We start from the raw sequence: 21,492 nt of genomic DNA, 5'->3' as shown, positions 1-21,492 counted from the left end.
ACCAGACTGTGTAGATTATTGAATTCAAGAATCAAGTGCATATGAGAATAGGCGTAAACTATGAGGAAAGGAGCACTTCATATTCTATTCGTGTAGTTCTAATTGAAAAATCTATAACCTAGGAAAAGATCACCTTTGAGTCACGCACGAGCAAAGGAGTTTACTTTTCTCGCGTTGGTTCGCAGTTTATCAAGACCCGTAAACAGAAACCGTCATGATTATATATTTTCCACCAGTAAAATATGCGACAACCGTGTTTACCCTGTTTGTTTGCCGCCAAGTCGCCGGTAGTATGACACTAAGTAATCTCACTACATTTTACTGTGAAGCTGAAGTGAAACAACATCTGTTTTTATTTCCACACAATGTAATTGCGTGCGTGGTGGTAGGTGCTTCTTTTTTTTATTACTTTTGTGGATCAAAATGTAAAGAAACCTTGAGTTTTTCGTATCAATTACGGCATGTCTGTGCTTGCAAGCAATCTTGCAAATCCTGAGAAGTGAGCCGTGAATAATTTGATTTGCTACCCAGAGTCCCAATATTATGTTGGTGCACGTGTAGAAGTGTAAAAGCATCCTTTAATAAAATAGCATCTCATATACCGTATTATTCTTTCAGTAAATAAGGCTTCTCAAGGAGTATAAGTATTCAATTTCTTCAGTTTCTTTTGTATTTCATAAAAATTATATTGGAGAGGACTTGAAAGATACTTCGACCTTAATAGCTCTACAAAGCAATATTTGAAAAAATGTAAATCGCAGCTGCTGGAAATCTAATGTTGATGTCAAACTTATATATTGTTACCACTTAATCAAGTGTTAAATAACTTTACTGCTGCCGCTGCCTAAGTCGATTTTCCTCTTTTTTTAAAATAAACAAAGCTATAAATTTCGTCATATCGGCGACTTGGTTGCCAGCTTCTCGCTCTTCCTCAGAGTCGCCATCGCTATGACTTCTCGCATCAAAATATTCAACGTAGGCGTCGAAGTCCTCTTCAGGGGCATACCGTTCGAATATGCGTCTTAGTTAATTAAATGAAGCGAACTTGCGAAAAGATCGCCCACAATCGTCGCATGTTAAAAAATTCGGCTCGTGGCTGTGAATGAACTTTATGTGGCGTAGGAGCTTCTCGAAAGAATGGCCAAGAAATTCATCACAAAATGTACATGGGTACATGCTGCATTTTAAACAAATGTGCAATTAATGACAACAACAACAAAGAACACAGATCACGTGTATTTTCCGACCAATGGTTGACGAGGAAAAGCCTGCAAAACTTGGATCACGTAATTGAACGGATCATTTTCAGTCTCTTTTCCGCTCTTGTGCGGGTGTGAGAAGGTCCCTTGATTCTATCTCTGTGTTCCAATGAGCTTTTGTGTCTGAACAGCAAGTAGTTATGGCATTTTCAAGCAAATCGGTGGACGAAGTACAGTCATGGATCAGTGACAACGGTTTGCTGAATATGGGAGTAAATTTCACGGTAAGTGAAAACAGACAAACGTCCACCGCTTGCGTGCTTTGTTTAACTGTTTAGGTGCCCTCAAGGCGATTTAAGAGTAATAGTCATTGTTAAGAGATCATAATACAGTCTATTAGTGGGCCTAGGCGTAGGCCGAAGCTTTTTTGAAATCGATCAAGCATTGCTAATATTCACAACGTGTTCATTTCTTATGTATATGATCACGTGGTATATACAAAGTTCGGAGCTATATATATGGCCCAGGTCGCACTAGTGGACAAAATTGTTTTTGTTGTGATAAAATTTCAGACAAATATCTGTTTCCGGTAAAATTTATTTTGTTGTGTTCAGGGTCGCACGCAATTTGCATTCCTGTCATACACTCATCAATGTGTACAAAAGAAATTAAACTTTCCCACTCCCGCTAGAAGTGTGTCACGATATCACGCTATATTAAAGACAAGATGCGGCTTTCGCTTTTGTTGGACTTTTATTGTTTTTAACTTGCATGCAAGCTAGAATGGCAAATCTGTACAATCTGCACTGTATATTTACAGACTTCATAACTTAAATATTCACCTGGCGTTGTTGGAATACGAGCGTCAGATCAGACAGCATAGACGGACCCAACGTTGGTTGACTCAAGGTGACTTCTTGCTGACCAAAATAATTACTTGTATCTGGAGTCATCGCTCTTAATGGCATATAAAGAGCACTGGAACTCGCATATGAATCCATCTACTTCTAAGTGTGAAATCACAAGTAAACTTGATTTTATCGCGTTATCGCGTTTGTCATTTGCTATTTGCGTCATGAGTGACAGATAGCTTTTTTGATTTTTTTGTGACATTTTGGCGAGGTCCAGAGTTTGGCATTTTAAGGGGGGTGGCACTTAACCACAGAAAGACAATGGTTGCTAAGGAAGCTTTTAGTAAAAGACCCTTACAAAAAGGTTGCATGGGTGGTTCTATGAAGGAACTTTTTCAATGGAAATTTGTCAACACTTCAATCAGAAGGCCCATGCGCAACTAGTCCCAGTCCACTGCCGTGCGTTTTAGTGAAAAACAGGTAAAAGCCCCCAGGAAACGAAAGGAAGAGGCGGTTTTTAAACGGATGGGAACCGTCCTATCTCTTTTCGTAAACTGTAGCATGGAATTTCTACTTGGACAGAAAATGGAACTGATATTTTGGAAAGTGTGTCAAAGAAGGACCCTATATGACGTCGTAATGTTTTGTGAAATACTTTCTTTTGAAATCCATGCTACAGATTTTGTGTTAGAATGTTCTCATACTGTTGCAACATAGTTGAGAACAACATATTTAACTCGCTGAGTTTTTAGGCATTTTCTGTTTTGGTCACGTGATTGACCAAATATGGTTGTGAGTCGAATCATACAAAGGTATGTTAGATAGAACACATTTGGCAAAAAAAGATAACTGAAGAGTAATAGGAATTCGAGAAATGACTATTTGTAGGGGTCTATGGCAACGGATTGGTAGTTAAGAGCCACCCCCCTTAAGTGCCGGAATCTTTGAACATTTGGTACATTCCGCTCATTTTTGACAATGTCTGACAAATCGGTCGCACAGGAAAAAAGTACCTGTTGACAGATTTTTTTGTAAAACAAACAACTTTTTACACTAGTGCGACCCTTGTATATTTTTATATTAAATTTTTTATAATCGCTAATCTCACAGCCAAATCTGAGAATAGAATGTTGTTTGTCTTCTGGCTAAAAATATAGGAATCCACCCTATTGCTCATACCATTTTTTAAAAATGAAAATGGTGTTATATAATTTGAGGATTTAGTGTTTTGATTTCATTTTTCACAGAAAACCAGATAGATGGTGAGGCACTGTTATGTTTAACAGAAAGGGCCTCTGAAACACTTGTACCTGTTATGGGTCACAGAATGAAGTTCCTCAAGCTATTAAAGAATGTACAGAGTGAGGAAAGCAAAAAAACAGCAACCGTGAGGCAAGACGTACCTTGCTCCTGCTGAGATTGAGGAGGTTGACAGAGGGCCAAGTGCTAGCCAAGAGCTACAAACCTCGCATCAGACAAGGTATTTACATTAACCAAAACCTAATAAATATCGTATGGTATCCCGCCGGCTGTAAATAAGAACTAAAAACTAAACTTGTTCTTTGTTTTAAAAAAATATTACTTTTTCAGCTTAAAATTAATATTATCTGAAAACAATGGGCAGAAACAAACAACCAATCAATGATGGACCCTAGCCCTAAAAACAATGGAGTAAATTATGGCCTCTTGAGTACAATTTAACCAGAAGTCTCCATTTTTTCTTTTACAAGGAAAGGTTGTTTGCCAGAACATAAGATTATGCATGACTTCAGAGAATTAAAGATTAAAATCTAATAGCACATTTCAAGCATTAATTTGCAAGTGAACATTATTTTACTATCTGTTTACTTGTCAGTCTTGATTCTGGTCTTATGGTGCTTAATTGAACGACTGTTGAGTAAGGTGAAATTGTTCTCCTTTACCCAACAACTCACTCGCGTGTAATTATTTTATGCTTGTAAGGGAGAACTTTAGGAACACAAAAGAAGGCTGTATAAATTTGTGTTGATGCAAGCTCTTCTATTGTGTAAGGTGGTACTATAACACCCTTTACTAACACCTCTTTTGAGTGAAATGTTAACTAACACACGTCTCATCAAAGAGGAGATACATAAATTTTTACCTAACAAATTTCAGAAAGAAGAAAACTCTTAAGCACTCTTAGGAAACCAGGAGAAGGCAGCTTATAGCCCACAACCAACGCAAGGGGGCTGAGAAAAAGCTTTTGAAAAGAGGAGTCACATGTACATGCATGTACCACATTAATTCAAGATTTTAAAAAAAATGAATCTTTGATGGCAAAGTTTAATGTAGAAACAGCTATCAAAGAGAAATACTTTGAAATGTGGAGAGCCTCTGAAAAAGAAAGAATAATATCAAAACTTCTAGGCTCATATTAAATGGTTGTCAAACTATATTGCTTCTAGGTTTGTTCCTTGGATATAATTTACGGGTCTATTAAATTTTCTTTTTTCCTCTTTTGCCTGCCTTGAATAGCCCTCGCTAATTGCGGGCAAATTGTTTAGATCTAATAAAGAATTGTTGTTTGGATCTAATAAAGAATTATTTTTGTTGTTGTTGTTATCGCCAAAATGGAGCCACCTGTCATGATTAGCTTTGGCTAACAAATTAGAGAATTTTTTTTAAAAATAGATCCTTCTTTGCTTGAAGATGTAGACAATGTATCACATGAGCTAGGTAGAGGAAGATTTGGTATCGTGTTGTTGGAAAAGTTTACGTCATGTCCAGTAGCTGTCAAATATTTTGACACATATATGACCGGCGGGTCTAATTTGCAGGTCGCAGGTCGCAGGTCGCAGGTTGCAGGTCATTGTTTCACCAATACAGAAAGTATCCTAAACATTCATAAAAGCTAACCTTAGGCCTAAGAAACTTTTGTTTAGGCCTAATTAGGCCTAAGGTTAGCTTTTAAGAATGTTTAGGATACTTTCTGTATTGGTAAAACAATGACCTGCAACCCGCGACCTGCGACCTGTGACCTGCAAATTAGACCCGCCGCATATATGACACATAAGTTAAAGTTAAAGAGTTTGTTTTAAATTGCTTGCAAGTAGGGAAAACTTTTTTTTATAAATTATATTACCTGTGGCTCTTTGTTCCCAAGAGTGAAGAAGTTTGAAACTAGTTGAAAACAAATTACACAAAACAAAATTAATGTTCTTGTTCAGTTGCTCTGCTCTGCAATAATTTCTGCTAGATCTCACTAACATTAATCTTTGGCAATGTTATTTAATAAGAGTTTGGGCTGGATGCATGGAAGCCACATGTAAGTGGACTTACTTGAGTCATGGATGCAGGCAACTGGAATACATGTACATTCACTAAGCAAATCGTGGGCACATTTTCATTACCAAATAGCATAGATCTTTAAGATTGCATGGTTTGTAAAACCAAAGCAAGAAATATTTTATTATCCTGACCAACCATGCAAGTTAAAAAAATTTTATCGGTTTTGGTTTGCTTTTCATTGGTTGAGAAAATGGCAGGCTCTAAATTGCATGAGCAATGTTTTTTGGAACAGTCTGGTCAAGGGAAACAGGAAAAATAGCCATGGTGTGCTGGTTGCCATTCGTGATCCAAAAGTACCTGTTAAACAACTGAATTTTGTTGACAGATGCATAGACTGCTCACAGTCCCTTCTGAGTTAGAGAGAGAGAGAGAGAGAGAGAGAGAGAGAGAGAGAGAGAGAGAGAGAGAGATTGGTCCATTGTCAACGAACCAATCTGAATTTCCCATTGCTGGTGCAACGGCAGATTTTCTCACTTTTGCGACCAAAGTGGGCGGTTCGACTAACTCAGAAGGGAATGCAAGCAGACTCTAACAGATGCAGAACAAATCATAATTTACCTGTAACCCACATATAAGAACGTAATAAATCTTGCTTGGCTAAAGAGGTTGTTATGTTTTTGGGTATTAAAACGGCAAATTTCTTAAACCTCTAGGTCCTTGCATGCTGGTTTTTTTCTGTACTTCAGGCAAGCAAAAGCATCAACACATTTCTCATCCTTGTTTCTCTACACTAAGTTAAGGGACGGAACCTTTTTTTTGGAGGGGGTGATGGAAAATCTTCGGAAGAAATCTTTGCAAGGACAAAAAAGCCCAAACACATTGTTTGCAAGAGACAAAAAAGGAAACAAAAAAATAGTTTGCAAACCAATAGCTTATGTCAATCCTGATACATATTACTGAACTTAATTTGATTTTTGTAATTAACCTTTTTTTTTTTTGTTTATTTATAATAACAATGTGATTAAAAGGCACAACAGAACTATTTGAAAGTCACTGGCTGGGTTATATCAATTCTTGAACAATAAACTTTTAGACGTTAATGCAAACAATGACATTTTGTCTTCAGTCATTCATTAAATGCGAAAAAAAAAAATTATAAAATACACAATGCAAGTTTCCAAAGCCTAATAACCAAATTGAAGTTGTGCGTTAATTCCAAATATGAACTTAACAGCAAATTTAAGGCCATAATTTGAAGAAAGAGAAGTGTGTCACCTTTGATTTCAGTGACACTCATGAACAGAATCTACAGTTACATGAATTTATTGTCAAAACATGTAACAAAAATAATAAAAGAAAGAAATATATTGATTGCACAGACAGCAACACAGAAAAAAATTGTCTGTGAAAATGGTTCTCAATCTGCAAGGTTAAACATGCCATTCATCTGAATACCATTCCGATTTTTACTGGGTTTTATTAATTTTAGGGATACCAGGAGCTTGTCTCTGGGGGTTATGTATGGCTTGCTGCATTCTCAGTTATAGATTAATTAACTGCAGTGGTGTACTTGACATCAAGCTATTCATTTCATGTGGTAAACTGTTGTAGTATAATATGGCGTTCCTTGTTTAAGTATTCCGCCGTTCCGGCATTCCAGCGTTCTGGCATTCCATGTTTAAGTACTAGCCGATGGCTATGATTCAGCAAAACAAGCTTTCTTGAATAGTTTACATCTGATAGGGTATCATGTCATCATTAATTCTTTGTTGAAGGAAGCGGCCAGCTATTGTCCCTGTGGAAAGTGCTGGGGCTGTGGTTCTCAATGCAAGGCTACATGTACCATGGCCTGCAGTTTTAGATTTACCTTCCACCTTCAGATCCGAAGTAGCACAGGCCTTACAAGAAAGGGATGGGTCAAAGATTACCAGTAAAATTAGGTCGGAGAAACTTCATTTGCAAAATATACAAGCACTTCTCCAGGTTCACCCTGTAAGTAAATAGGAGTATGCTATTTTTGGTTTGCATCACCAGCTTAATTTTCTAAGCAGGGTTATATCCCCTAATGCTGTGATCACACCCATTTTGATACAGTCTTTTGGTGTGTTTTTTTTTTTTTACATTGAAACTAAGGTATGTCCCGTTATCCAACAGAGTGGTCAAAGTGCTTAAGTTGAGGAAATTAGGCAAGAATACATTGTGTACTATCCGGCCTCTGGCTGCCACTATACGGTCCATGCATGACATTGGAGCACAGCTTACAGCCAGATGGAATCAGCTGTATGCTGTTTTTTTCTGAGGAGGGAAAACCCGGAGAACCTGAAAAAAAAAAACTATAGTGGATTTTAGACGTGGGATGCCACATGCCATGTAATTACAATGTATATCATGGACAAGACTGCTCTGCACAAACAGAAAAGAAAAAGTGTGAATTGACAAGATCAATGATCTCTGTGACTGCTAACTATGAGGATATGGGAAGTATGCTGCTTGAGTCCTGGATGTAGTTTTGTGCAAAGTGTAGGAGTGGTTTATTTTCCACTAAAACATTCCTTCCCATAACATAAACGTGTAATGAACAATAATGTTTGTTATCTTTTGGATCATATTTTGTGATATCTGTCAATATTGAGGATGCTCTCACCTGATGACTAGGGTAAAACAGATGTTACAGAAGTGAATCCTACAGTATAACAATTATTTTTGCTTTTCTTTTCATTGTCCTGAACCAATAAAGAGAAATGATTACACCTGCAAATGCATCACCAAGCTGACTGCATGCACAGTGCAAAGAAAGTGGTCATAAACAAAGGGACTAGACTTAATTGCTACATTGTGTTACTTCTTTTACAGGAGAAAGGGGATAAATCACCAAAGCAAGTTGCACTGGAAAGGAAAGAGCCTTTTCCCTTCATAATTATAGAGGGTAAGCTTGATGCACCTGAAGAACTGTACTTGGCAGAAGGAAGGGAGCTTCTATGCAAATTTCAGGGGAAACCTCTTAGAAGCAACTCTTGGGCTGCTAGCCTCTTATTATGTTTTTATGTACAATTATCTGCCATCTTTAAATATTTTTTTTTTGTATCTGCAGAAATGCATTTTGAAAATTAGTGATGGCAAGAAAATTCCATCATCTGTGATTACTTTTGTCAATGAAATTGACAGTTTGCCCAAAAAAGGCTAGTCATAAGTCTGTTATAGCACTGTTGTAAGAATTATGTATTTGAGTTGTGCTACAGAGTTGTACGTTGTTGGAGTGTTGCTTGTATTGGGCAATAAACCATTTTACAATTGTGTGCTTAGTTACCTGGCCTTTGAATGAAAGTGAGGCTGGAGTTGACCTTGCTTTGATAGAAACCTCACAGCTTTTCTTATATAAATTCCTACTTATTACCATAAGAACAACATCATTAACATAAGAAAAGCAGTGGGGTTCTATCTAAGCAAGGTCAACTCCAGCCTCAATTTCATTTGAAGGCCAGGGTTAATAGCCGTCAATTCTGTGTTCAAAACTTGATTCAAGTGATATTTACTGTGCTTTAGAGCTCTACTGCATTGCAGCCGTTTCGTGGAGTTTTTGTGATATATAATACCATCAAACATGACAAAATCATGGATGTTTTGGATATCCATAGAAATCAAATCTTTTAAGTACAAAACAAATCAGTTTTATTCAGGTAATTATAGGTTAGTTTCTAGTGAATGTGTTGAATTTTGATGGAAGATCATGCAATTGTCAAAATGTGTAAAACTGTATTTAGCACTATCCTTTTCCTACAGTTCTCTTGAGTTCGTTTTGCACAGTATTCTGAGTACAGTTTACTCACATTATGAGTTTACTGTTATTTTACTCAAAATAATGACTCATTGTGGATTGATTTTGTTTCTAAGTGCTTTTACTCAGTATACGGAGTAATGTTTCCTCATAGATTGAGTTTTTTCGCTCACAAATAAGTACTCTTTACCAGTTATTTTGTGTACTTGTTACTCAAAATAAAGGGTCCACTTTACTCAATATACAGAGGCAATGTGGATTCAACTTTTTACTGGGTTGCCGTATGGCAATCCCAGTCTAAAAGTGGATTGCATTTGTTCGGTGTTATTTTTCTTTTTTTCTTCCGTGTCAGTAAAAGTCTTGCCTGTCACTCCCCTGGTAAGTGGTATCTTTGTGCTCAGAGCCTTCTGCGCGTATTTCCTTAGGATCAAGAGGGTAGTGGAACTGCGTAGATTTCTCTGGTGGACGCAGTAGAATCATTAACCTATTGTAGCCTGCAATGGCATCGAAAGTCATGTAACGCGAATGGCGTTTTAGTGGATCCTTAAACAAAATAAACCCTTATGGAGCTCAATAATGGAAAGTCAGTTGGATAAACTAGGCAGGCGGTGAAAACCAACACCTGGAATCTCAAAAGCGACGAGTAATGGACTTCAACGACAATCTGTCACCCGTCGAGCAGAAATCAAAGTGAGCTGCATTTCTAAAATAATATTTACCAAGTGTGCTGTTATGTAGAACACTGAAACCAAATGGAAAATTCTCTGGTAAGTTATGGGTTCAACAAAGACAGAGAACGAATCGAACACCTTAAGTGGATCTGTGATCAACTCTGCACAGTCTTCAGGTAAAAAAAAAAATTGGAAATGTGACAGCCAAGAATTATTTGAAAGAAAGCTTGTCTATTTTGTGCTTCATTATTCAAGGAAAAGGTTCTTCATGGAAACGGTTTGATCCTGAAATTTTAGTTTGTTGTAATATAATTTGCGCATTTTTGACACGATTGAGTTTTTTCTCTTCACGCATGTAATGAAATAGGAAGGGGTTTTTGCCTCTAATAGCAAATATGTTGTTAGTTTCAAAAAATTGTTCGCTGGAAAAGGTGGCCTTTATGAATTCATCATGTTTTATGATATGTGTGCTGGATAGTTTTTATGGCAATAGTAAAGCATTTTCTTGTTATTCAAGGAAAATGTTCTTCAGGAAAGGGTTTGAACCTGAAGTACATGGTAATTTGACAGGATTGAGTTTCTTGTCTTCACGCACGCAATGAAATAGGAAGAGGTTTTCGCCTCTAAGAGCAAATATGTTGTTTGTTTCAAAAAATTGTTCGCTGGAAAAGGTGGCCTTTATGAATTCATCATGTTTTATAATATGCGAGCTTAACTGGATAGTTTTTATGGCAATAGTAAAGCATTTTCGTGTCAAAATGAGGTTAGTGTTTTTCTGTTGTGCTAACATAATTAAATATAAGGACGTGTCTAGATCCCCGGCAGCCGGGAAGTGCTTTCAAAAAACTAGATACCCGGTAGTCAGAAATTTTGACCAATTTTCTCCAAATAGCTCGCTTAATTCCTCTAACAACATACGATATTTGTTTAGAAATCTCAAGCGATTATAAATGTTGCCTTGGGTTAAAAGCAGAAGTGACTGTTGAGCTTGGGCATAGAGTGAAATCTCAGTTTTTTTGACACTTAGAAAATATTCAAGTTCTGACACACTAAGTCAACTCCCGATGAATATCCACAGAAATTACCAGCGAAACCTCACCAGAGTATCTTATGTTCTTAGAGGAATTAAGCGAGCTATTTGGAGAAAATTGGTTAAAATTTCTGACCGCCTTGTATCTAGTTTTTTGAAAGTACTTGCCGGCTGCCGGGTATCTAGACATAACTCAATATTTTGGGTTTTGCTTACTCAACTTTTTTTGCGGTGCAGCATTGTACATAATATCACGACGAAATACGGCTTGATGGGTAAAAGATTATTGTCAAGGTCCATTAATCGTCGCTTTTAAAGTTCCAGATATTTATTTTCACCTCCTGTCTTGTTTATCCAATTGACGTTCCATTCTTGAGCTCCATAAAGTTATATTTTAAGTTCCACCAAAATGCTATTTGTGTTTCAATGATTTCGAAGCCATTGCAGGTTAATTAAATATTCTCATGTGTCCACCAGAGAAATCTACCCATTTCCACTAACCGCTCAAACCTAACAAAATACGCTTAGAAGACTCTATGAACAAAGACACCACTTAGCAGGGAAGTGACGGGAAAGATGTTTACTGACACGGAAAAAAAAAAAAAAAAATGAAAGAAAACAGAAATTTCACCCATTTTTCTACTAGGATTGCCATACTGGCAAAATGGTAAGAGCCTTTAAGAAAATAGAACAAAGCGCCACAGTCCCAAAGGACGTCTATTGTTATCGCTATCGCTATTGTCTTCGTGGAACAAAGCAATGTATGCATAATGAGGTACGGACCTACATGTATGCGGAAATAAATTGCCATTTTGAGTTCTTTTATTAAAAGGAAACACCTTCCTTTATACTTAAGCCACAACCTGCCGTTCTATCCTTTCATCCTGAAGTTCGGTTGAAATGTGCGTACGGCATAATAGGGAGATGTGGAGTCACCTTCATGCAGTATGTTGAAGTCTTTAAAGGCATGTTCCTGTAAATTCGCGTTAAATTCCTTAAACAGAGAGCGGTTTTGATAAACTGAAGGTGCATCCCGTTCGGCTTGCTCTATACAAGTTCGAATTACTTCATTAAAAGAGAAAGATTTCTTACGCACCTGACGAGGATATGGGCGATGTTTAGGGTTACTAACGCTTACCGGTACGTATAGCAAAGCTTGGCCTCTGAATTTCAATTCAACGAGCGTAAAGACGACAACTTGGGAGAACCACCAATTCGTATCATCGTATTTTGTGTCATATGGTAAAATGTCAGCCACAGCCTTGTAGTGAAAAGCGTTGAAAGCGGCGTCATACCACATCACAGGCAGAGATAAAGATGTGTCATTTCGAACGCCGCATAACACCTTCCTTTGCTCGAAAGTCCACACTGCACCGTGACGGCTAAAATAATCTGCAACACCCACTGCATGCTCGTAATGTAAAAGCCATTGCTGAAATGATTGCAGTGGCAGTTTCTTCTTCAAGTCAGGCGGTGTAAACTTGTTAAACATGAATTTCACGTCATCATCCAGAAATATGTAGTAATGGTAGCCTGGTGTTCTGTTCACTGCAGCGAAGTAGAGAGCATTTCGACCAGATGACCAAGTACTGTTTCGGTCGAATAGGTATGCTATATTTACCGAAGATATTTCTGTACACTCTGCTTGATAACTGAGGGCTATAACATCGCAATTACAGGTGTCATTGATTCCAATCGACTCCCGTAATGGTAAAGGAATACATTTTTCAGTCTGTGTAAGGTAAACAAATGGCTTTGTAAACGTGCGTGCATTGACATTCTCTGTACTCTTTTTAGGTATCTTTTCTCTTTTGAGATTTGGCTGTACGTCTGGAATTGCCTGCTTGTTCCCGTTCGAGTTAATGTATACGAGCAATATGCAACTTTCCAGACTTAGCAAGGCAGCGATAAGGTAACCATATTGCATGATTTTCTCGGAGAGTCGACTGTAAATGCGATGAATGTAAACTGTAGCATTACAAACGCCGGTGTCGGAGTGATATGTGTACCCCCGTGATATGTGTATCCCCGCACACATATCACTAGTGATATGTGTACCCCCGGTCACCCCCGGTAGGGATACAAAAAACACTGAAGCTTTGTACCCGGGCCTCCAAAGCCTTGAAGTGGAGGCTACTGGGGACAGATTTTTAAAGTTTCAAACGATCCAAAATGTAAACGGAAGAAGATCAGACTGCAACTGAATAACAAGGTAAGAGGTGTTGTTATTCTTCCAAAACCTTTAAAATAGTTTCATGAATTTCAGTCGTTTCACCAACATTTAATTAAACTTAACAAGGACCAACGATTAGTTCGCTTGAGCCACTGCTCGAAACTAGCGTTTGTCCCGTCTTTTGCGATGGCGAAAAAGTGTGTTTACGCAATAATGTTTTTGGTAAATCAAAGGTCTAGAACTGTACCGCGTGTGGAAACTATTTCGTGTTCACGTTCCATAGTTTACATCAATCAATACATCAAATCCTTTTGAATTCATATTTAAAGGGGCTATGTTGTTATTCTTTGTTTGTTTTGTAATCTGTGCGGCCCTGGACAACCAAGTCCTTATCAGGGCAACCGAAGTCTGGGTTGTCCTGTATTTGCCAGTATGGACCACCTGAATTTTTTTTCTAATTCCGAGCACCGTGTATGTTGTGTCTAATAAGTGCTCGTAAAAACAACAGGCCAACCAATTTGAACTACATGCGAAAGATCAGGTATTTTTATTGATAAATCAACATAAGTAAATAAATCAAAAAGGATTGTTAACTGATAGTATTAAACTACTAATAAAGGTGATTTCCACTTCTTTACAAGCAATATCTGCTTGCAATGTTTCAGTTTTTGTGAAATGTACGTGTACTAACTGTATCCAAAATAAAAATTTCAGAGCAAACTTTTGTTCTACGTTGTAAATGTCACACATTCTTGCAAAACAGCAATAAAACTACAAAAAACTTAACATTGTTCCAAAGCACAATAATGCTTATTAATTTCTGAAAATAACAAGCCACCTGTAAATCAAGGGCTATTACTCTAAAGCTGCAACCTATCGGTCAATGCAAAAAAATATCAACAAACTCTGAGAAGGGGAGTACCCACTGGAAATAGGCATTTATGGATAGGCTTGTTAACAATGACTAACATTTAGTGATTTTTTTTTTCAAATTGTGATTCTTTTGAATGAGGTATTCCATGGTATTGATTTAATTTGTAAAACTCTTGTATTATTGTACTGTCATAATAAATAGATTTTTATGTAGTAGACAATTAGCACAATGGCTTCATTGAAATAACACTGCCAAAATCCTTTCCCTTTGCTTTTTCTTGTGCTAGTATTTTAGCTTGAGTTGACATGGAAGTGTGTTGGCCTGACATTTATGTTGAGTGGGGAATTGCAATTTTAGACTTTTTGGGGACTCAGATATTTGATGCTGGTAAACTCTTTTCTTAGTGGTAGATTGCATATAAAAAAGACACAAGTGATTATCAAAGAAGATCAACAGAATGCTTCACCAAAGGGTACTACACCTGACCTTTAGTGGGTATGTTCACATTTCCTGCCCAAGTGATTTTGGAAACATACACCTGGTGCACTAAAGTGGTTTTGAACGCTCATTACAAAAGGTACTGTTATAAGGGACGGTTCTTTTTTATGAGATAGGGGGGTCAGTAGGTTTCGCAGGGGTCATTCCCGAACATTTGGATTGAAAGTAGAGCCAACTAAATTAAAATGGTCTGTTAGGAGAGGAAGGGTTTACCCCAACTAATTACTCTTAAGTGTCACACATTTGGGGTAACAAGGGGGGAGGGCAGGGAAAAATGTCTGATGAAAAGGGGTAGTCATCATATATTATAGCGACTATCCACCGGCCCACCACATAAAAATTGATAGTCCCTGATATTTTCAATAACCATTTGCCTTAAAAAATAGATTTCTGTGTCTAAGCAATTTGGCAGTTATTGCACTTCCATTGAAACCTTTTATACTTGAAAACTTTGTCAGGAATTTTTTGGCAGGCTTGATGGAACCACTTCTTGCAATTGGTGCATTCTGCCATCTGGTCTTTGGTTGGATTGTATGGAAGGCAGCTGTCACAGTACACTGGCATGGAAACAGTCTCTTCGTAGCCTGCGCTTGATTTTTCCTCAAAGGGGAATATACCAATGTATCCATTTTTAAGGGAATCTAAGAGATGTGCCCTTATTGCCTGCCTGTTGAACTTAAGTGATGTAGGGTCCATATTATAGCAGAGTGCTGTGGCAAACGCAATTGCAAAGACTCCACAGTCTGTCCCATTTGTTTGCTGGTCAACAGGAGGGACACAAATTTCAATGACATCACTGTCTTGGTTGAAAAGAAGGGCACCAATCTGCTCTCTGGTAAATGGTACGATTCCACTGTACAGACTGTCATACAGTTTCACTTGGGTGTTGTGCCTGCATCCAGTATTACTGACACAGACCCAGTGCATACCACCAGTGTGTAGCACTTGAATGAAGTTGTTCCGTATTACTGGAAACTGTTTTGCTTTCCCAATTGTTGGAGACAGCAGTCCCTCGATATAAGGAAATTGGCGATGCAACAGTTCCTGGGCCATTTGTATTTGATTTTCTGTAAGCATTGCATTTTTTTTAAATTATGTCTGCATCTTCTTGATGCAATTTAAATGTAGGCCTTTGCATTTTACTTTAGCAATAGATGTTTGGTCCATCCTTGCCTGTTTCAAAAACTTGACTTCATCTTCAGCTTCTTCGGCTGCTTGCATTTTTCTTTTTTGGGCCTTCTTCTTTTTCAAGAAATTTCCTTTTCTTCTTTGTTGCATTTTTTGCATGAATGCATCTGTCTCACGCTTTCCACCCCTTTCTAGGAGATCCTCAGCCTGGTTGTATGTAATTTGTAGTTCCTGACAACACAGGGTAGTTAGAGCCTCTGGTAAAAGTACCTCCATTAAGTACTTTTCACTGACCTTTGGGAAGTTTTTTGCTATTAGATTTACCATGTGATATGTTTGATTTTCCTCAAAGTCCCCAAATGGCACATTGAACTTTAGATCTTCCCTTCCGATCATGTCTTTATCCCTGTCTGATACAATTCTTCCATGGAAAATTTCATGTCGCCAGCTTTCCTTGGTGACACTGAGTACTTCCGAAATGGGATCATTGATTACATTGTCAAAACAGGAAGTGATTTCCTTCTTTGAAATGTCCTGTATTTTTTTGTTTGGTTCAAAGGGCTGGGCTTTTGCCGGCTGCTGAGCCCCTGGCTGCTTAGTTGGTTTTGGCTGCCTTGAAGGTGCTTGCTGATTAGGTGATGTTGGCTGGTTGGAAGGTGCTTGCTGATTATATGGTACTTTTTGTTGGGAGACCTTTAACCGTGGCATTGGTGCTGGCGGTTGGTGTGGTGTAGGCTGCTTGGATGGTGCTTGTTGGGATGACATTGACTGTTTACTGTGGCCGATTTGGTTGGCGGTAGCTGCTGGGATTGTGTTGGCTGCTGCAATGGTATTGCAGGCTGCTGAGATGTTACTGGCTGCTGTGAGTGCACCCATTGTTGATGTTGGGGTGTTGTCGCTTAATTCTGAGAAGAACTATGAGGCTGCTACAATGGTGGTTGTGTTGTCTGCTGAGCTGTGTATTGGACCCTGTACGCTTTGAGGTCTTTCATGTTTACTATCCTTCTTAGTTTCTCGCCACTTTTTCCACGTAACCTGCACGTTCCCTTTTGTAAGTCAACCTCTTCTATGGTATATGGGCCAGTCCACTGGTCTTCCATTTTATGCCCCTTTTTGGTCTTTTGGAGCATATTGCGGCGTAGAACAGCATCACCATTCTGAAATGTGCACTGGAAGCCTCCTTTTCTTTTTGAGAACTCCTTTTGCTTTTCTTGTGCAGCTTCTATGTTTCCCTGCACTTTTGGGAAAAGTGCATCTCTTGTGGCTGTCATTTTTTGCACATGCTCCTGGAGGACATCCTCTGAGGTTAATTCCCTTGCCAGTTTTTCAATTTCGCCGTGTTCGACGTGCTCTACATACTTTTGGACTTCAAGAGGCAAACGTGGATGTTTACCATACATTAAATAGAATGAGCTGAACTTGGTGGTCTTTGATCTGTTGGTGTTGATTGCAAACAGAGCACCGTCCGTGTATTCGTCCCAATCCTCATCGTTGTCATCAGCAATCTTCCTAGGGGTACTGAACATAAGTGACAAGATTTGGAAGCAGTTAGTTTACATACATCATGGAGTAAAGAGTAAAAGAAACGTGCTCAAAATAGGATAAAATAACTGTTAGGGGGTAATTAGGTGATGTATTGCGCTAGTTTAGCTAAGTGATGATTTAGGTACAATGTCAGGCCCTCTTGCATGTCACTAATATGATGTCAGAGTTATTTTTAGCCGTAAAATGATTGCAAAGCTCACTTCTTTATTGACTGGTTTGATCTCTCATCTAGGCCATTAGACTCCGGATGATATGCTGACGCGATCCTCTGGTGGACTGCAAATGTTGTCATGAGGTGCACGCACATCTGCAACAGATACAATGCAGCAACGTTATGCAAGCCGCTACACCGATGTCTTTCAAAGGTTTCCTTTGTTTACAACGCTGACCTACCTGGTTAACGAATTTTCTACCCTGGTCTGAAATGATGTGAGCAGGGGATCCATGGCGACAATATGCTTTGTAAAGGCCCTTTGCAACGCTTACGGCACTCTTGTCTGGCAGAGGAATTGCCTCTACATACTTGCTGAAGTAATCCGTCATTGTCAGAAGATAGCGGTTTTCTTTAGCGGAAACCTTTCCGGCATCCACTAAATCAATACCGACTAGGCACCAAACTTAAGAAACCATCTTCACGGGATTCAGCACGTCGTAACCTTTGCTTTCACTGGTATTACGTTGACACCGGTCACAATTTCGAATCTGTTAGTGTAAAAGAAAGGTCACACTTATCATAGAGATCCTTTTATTACAACATCTATTAGAAGTAAAGAAAAGTCAGTGTTTTATAAATATTTTACCGTTATTGTTGTAATACCTTGTAATAACGTTTATTTGTTAGCAAAGCATAGCAAATAAAAGTATTCAGAAATTTGGTTTTATCAACGGAGTTGATAATGTAAATTGGCCACCGTACAGAGATTCTAAAAGCTGACGTTTCGAGTGTTAGCCCTTCGTCAGAGTGAATCCAAAAATAAAATTACCCGTTTATTAATAATAGAATCTCATTTTAAAAGAAAGTTTGAATGACCTTAGCTTTAAAACCCGCGCTTAATGGAAGGATATCAGATTGCGTATTACGTCTCAGGCTATTTTTGTAACGTCTAATAGGCCTTTTGCAACTAACGATCACATGGTACAAAACAAAGGAAAGTCAAGCTTGACTGGTTCAGGTCTCTTTGTTTTAATGTCCCAGTGGGGGAATAATAATGAGCTTGCCCTCCAGCATGGCGGATTTTGTACCATGTGATCGTTAGTTGCAAAAGGCCTATTGACGCGGTCAGAGAACAAAAACACATATAGCTGCGAACCGAAAATAAACGAAAAAACTCCTTTGAATTTCTTTGAATTTCTTTCCCATTAAATAAATAAATCACTTTATTTAAGTGTCAGTGTATTCAGCACTGGTGTGCTAATTGAGGACACCGAAAACAAACAAACAAATATAATAGACTGACAGTTGTTAAAAGTCCCGATTGGTAGGAGCCAGGCTGATTATTGTACATTCCCTACCAAAAAGTACTAAGCAAGAGGGAGCAAAAATACCCATTTTTAACAGTTGTGTTTCAAAAAAGCGCCGCCCTCTGATCTGCGCCTCCTTTGAGACGCAAGAAAGCACCGCGGCGCTTATTTGAGTAAATCCCACCATTAAAAAAATCCAAAATAGTAACTGTCATTGAACCTCTGGTGTTAAGATGCATGAATTGTGATAGACCGTGATGGCATAAAATGTCACGCGACACAAATGCCTCTACGTTTGTACATTTTATTAAACTGACTTACCATTTCAACAGTATCCTTGTAGTAAGAGGGCCAGTAGTAGCGCTCCTTTATTTTCTGCATGGTGTTGTCCCGCCCGGCGTGGCCCGCAAAAGGTGAAGAGTGACACTCTTCGAAAACTCTTGCCTTTTCCTGCTCTGGAATGACCATGCGTTTAAAGGTTGACCCATCGTTACTCCGGTCGACGTAGAAAAGCGAGCCTGATTGTACATCAAACGTGAACTGTTTCGAAAGTCTCCGTAACACTCCTTTTTCCGGCTTGCTGGTGCCCTCTGGATACTCTTTATCTCTCAAATAATGAACAAGATTGGAATATTTTGTGGCATCCATCTTAACAATTTTCGTTAGATGCGAATTTCCCGCGAAAATAGGTCACGTGTATACAAGGCCCAGCGTCCCCTTCGGGCGTTTTTTAATAAAGGATTTTCTGTGGGTAGGAGCGTTGCGTTACAACAGTTAAAACGACGTAGCATATATGTGTTGCTATCCACGTCTGATGGAATAATTCGTTGTATTTGAAAAAGGGATCCTAGTTCTATAAATATGCGCCTATGGGTGCTGAATTGTTTATTTTTGATTCGAATTCGAATTCGAAATTGTGTATTGATTCGAAAAAGTGTCTAGCCAGACGACAGCGCTCACAGGCAAGGGAAAACCAATATTACTACGATCACCGTTCAGTGATATGTGTTCCCAACGTATCACAAAACGTTTGCTTGGCACTGCACCTATGAGTGCTATTTTGAAATATTTTATTGATTCGAAATTGCACTAGGCTAGACAGGCCGTGATACACATATCACTACAATCACCGTTCAGTTACATGATATATCTGACCACATCAGGGGATACACATATCACAGAACAGCGCTCGCAGTGATATCTGTCGTCTATTCATTTAGAATCAATAATATACTTACTAGCCATATATAAGCTTAGCTAGTACTTTGCTAGACAGCGTTTGCTTTACCAGGGGATACACATATCACTGACTACGATTACCGTGATATGCGTACCCCCGAGATATGTTGGGGATACACACATCACTGAACTGGCGATCTCAGTGATATGTGTATCCCCTGGCTAGCGCAGTGTCGTCAGGGCCGTAGCCAGTATGAGACAAACCGAGGCACTTGCCTCAGTCATTTTTGCGTCATTTTAATAAAGTGTGATTCCAGTATTGCCTTTAAAATATACTCATCATAAAATACTTACGAGGAGAATTTAACCATGGGCATTGCCTCAGTCATAGTTTTTTCTGGCTACGTCCCTGGTCGTCTGTCTAGTTTTTAGTTGTCAGTGATAATTGGGAATCAATAATACTTGCTGTCAGTTGATGGAGCCAGAAAAAAAAGCTAGTAGCTAGTAATTTGCTAGACAGGCGACAACGCCGATAGGCCAGGGGATACATATATCACTACGATTGCGGTAACCAGTGATGCTTGCTTGATGCTTGAGTGAGGCTCCAGCACTTGGCTAAGTAGCCTGACTTCTGGCTGTTATACACAATTGTGGTCTCATTCACACAGAAGTGTATCCCCAAGATATATTTTTGTTTTAATGACAATTTCGATTCCTTTATATTTCCAGTGGATCGTTTGATGTTTGCTACTGGCCCACAAGAGTATTATCAGCCAAAGCATGAAATCCATTTGGTTTTATTTACATGGACATGTCGGACTCACGAGTCGTGTCTTTACAGTTCTGATTGTGGAAGATGGTTCAGTTGCAAATAAATGGTTTCTAGTGTTGGTACCTTGAAAAAATCATGTCTGATATGTGTTCACCGATCACAAGTTAGCCGTAATTATTTATTTTTCGGAGGGGAAGTGGGTGGGGGATACACATATCACTGGCCGCCATATTGGAGGGGGTACACATATCACTACTGATATGTGTGCGGGTATACACATATCACCGGGGTACACATATCACTGCGACACCGGTATTCAATTACCGCCCTCTTAGCATGAAATCGAGGCTATGTGTGGTGATTGTTTATAAACAGGACTGAATAACGTCTGTGCACGTACAAGCTGGCGTGACAACAGTGATCAAATTTCGGCGCGAAGGTGATATGTTGTTCTTTCGTTTTGTTGAACGTAGGCAAGTGATCAGAAAGGAAGATGATTCCTTTCGTTTTCGACTCAAAAAGGGAATGCTTTTTTTCTCAACTTTCACAAGCAATATTTTGAAGACTTCATGATCTGCATCGAATATTTTCTTCTAGGAAGTGCCGGTGAATATGACCTTTCTTTCAACGCATTTTATGTTTCTTTGACGCATTGATTTCAACCGCCACGAAGCGAAGCCAAAGAAGCTATGTGCTACCTTAGTATCTACTTCGTTTTCGATCCTCTGCTTGGCTTGAGTAAAATGATGTTTGGGGACATTGATGGTGATATGAATTGTATTGAAAAAATACTGAAAAAGGTGAGTATATACCAGAACTTCAGTTAAGTAAAATATTTATTCAAAGAAAACCCGCTGTTTGTGTGGTCAGCGTATACTTTTGAACACGCTGCTGTCGTATAGAATAACGAATTCCTCTAAATTTCACTCTCCTTTGGCCGGCTTTTTGTATTCCTGAGCCTGTTCTTCGAATCGTTTAACATGAGCTTCCTTTTAAAAGCAAGCTGTAACTGACGAGTCGTTGCGATCGAAAAAAGCTCGGAAAGTCAACTTCGAAGTCCTTGTTTACATAAGTTTACAGTTTTATG

General features: G+C 38.7%; 1 protein-coding gene across 3 annotated transcripts in view; it reads left to right on the top strand.

The window, feature by feature from the left end:
* The first annotated feature begins 8,201 nt into the window (after positions 1-8,201).
* The window catches only part of LOC138019296 (uncharacterized), a 17,926-nt gene continuing 4,635 nt past the window's right edge, over positions 8,202-21,492 (top strand). For 2 of the 3 annotated variants that reach the window (XM_068866037.1, XM_068866039.1), the window contains exons 1-3: positions 12,571-12,687; positions 20,363-20,524; positions 21,003-21,205. The gene's annotated coding sequence lies outside the window, so the exon portion shown is untranslated. Of the gene's footprint in view, positions 8,226-12,570; positions 12,688-20,362; positions 20,525-21,002; positions 21,206-21,492 lie in introns of those variants that run through there. The other variant, XM_068866038.1, reaches the window with a different exon arrangement.

Source organism: Montipora capricornis, chromosome 10 (genome assembly GCF_036669925.1).
Source record: "Montipora capricornis isolate CH-2021 chromosome 10, ASM3666992v2, whole genome shotgun sequence".
In the NCBI taxonomy this organism is placed as follows: Eukaryota; Metazoa; Cnidaria; class Anthozoa; order Scleractinia; family Acroporidae; genus Montipora; species Montipora capricornis.
Note: the sequence above shows the minus strand (reverse complement) of the source record. Positions and strands in the feature narration are given on the sequence as shown.